Source organism: Priapulus caudatus, unplaced genomic scaffold (genome assembly GCF_000485595.1).
Source record: "Priapulus caudatus unplaced genomic scaffold, Priapulus_caudatus-5.0.1 Scaffold1890, whole genome shotgun sequence".
NCBI lineage: Eukaryota > Metazoa > Priapulida > Priapulimorpha > Priapulimorphida > Priapulidae > Priapulus > Priapulus caudatus.
The window spans coordinates 233-1,632 of record NW_014578951.1 but is presented as its reverse complement, the minus strand read 5'-3'; the positions used below and the strand labels follow the sequence as shown (position 1 = coordinate 1,632).

Genomic DNA, 1,400 nt, shown 5'->3' with positions numbered 1-1,400 from the left:
AACGGTGTTGAAGTGAAGTTATTAGGTCAAATCAAACATTAAGACTATTGCTGGTACTGACTACTGTAGTAGTAGGCTACTGACAAGTTGTATTTATTAACCATCATTTTATTATTGAAACGGTCCAAGTGCCTGTGATCACAACCACGCAATAATACCTGGTCCCGTCCGCACACAGTGGAAACTAGACCAATAAATTGTGCCCTAAAATTTTTTATATTCTGATGTTATTTTAGGATCAATAAATAAACCAATAAATAAATCCTAAAATAACATCAGAATATAAAATTTTTTAGGGCACAATTTATTGGTCTAAGTGGAAACATGCGAAGCACGTATTACTATTGACATCTCAACCATAAAAAAAAACATGTGCAACCACTAAACTCTCCATATCACACCTTACACATAACACTACTGTAGCCTACTGGTAACACATGCATCACAGTCACTAAGCCCGCTCGTAGCGCGGGTTTCAGCTAGTTCATTTTAGAGAAAATTCAAGGCAATTTCTCACATGCCCCAAAAAAATTGGGCCTTTGGGCCTTTGGGCCTTGCCCCTCTCGTCACTTAATTCGTGGCCTGCCTTCTACTATAATAATAGCGGAATACCAATCTAATGGTTCTCAGTCAAACACTTAATCATAAATACCTGTAATATTTAATTTTGTATTCTTCCTTTCAGTCCTTTTGAATTTGAGAATTACGTTGGTTTCTTTGTTCGAGAAATTAAGATGGCGATTATTTTAGCGCCACCTGTCGACTAGATATCAGATCACAAAATATGTTATAATCATAGAATCATCATATAACACTTATAATAGTTACATGATATCTATGGTTATAAAATTGACACTCTGCCTTTGGCTTTTCGTTGTGTGTGATTTGTTGCCTGTGCTGAGTGTTGTGTGATCTTCAATTGTTGTGCTTTGATTTTTTCTTTCCCTGTCAATAATATTGCTCAGCTATGCGTATAGGCCTATGTGAGCGCTTTTTCTTTTCTGATAGTCTATATATATATATCAGGAGCTAATAATGACAAAATTAAATGATGATGATTATAATCAAATATAAAAAATTTAATAATGACAAAATTAAAAGCTAATAAAGACAAAATTAAAAGCTAATAATGACAAATTTGTCATTATTAGCTCCTGATATATATTTGGGACCTGCATATGTATATTTAATATTGCGGTCTCCAGGCTCATGTGGACTCATGGTAATTTGCATGTATAGTTTATTTATTATTTATTTATTTTTCATAACAACGCTCATATATATTTTTGTATTATCCGATCGTATTGTCATTCATGGTTCACGTCTTGAATCAACTTTACGTAACTAACTGTAGTTAGCGGAGTGGCTGACTTGAAGACTGTATAGTCAATTCTCCCTNC

General features: G+C 33.9%; 1 long non-coding RNA gene across 1 annotated transcript in view; it reads right to left on the bottom strand.

Annotated features, from left to right (window-relative positions):
- The window catches only part of LOC106817840, a 29,379-nt gene extending 28,511 nt beyond the window's left edge, over positions 1-868 (bottom strand). Inside the window, exon 1 of the long non-coding RNA XR_001395110.1 lies at positions 653-868. This is a non-coding gene — a long non-coding RNA (uncharacterized LOC106817840). The remainder of the gene's footprint in view (positions 1-652) is intronic.
- Positions 869-1,400: the final 532 nt, after the last annotated feature.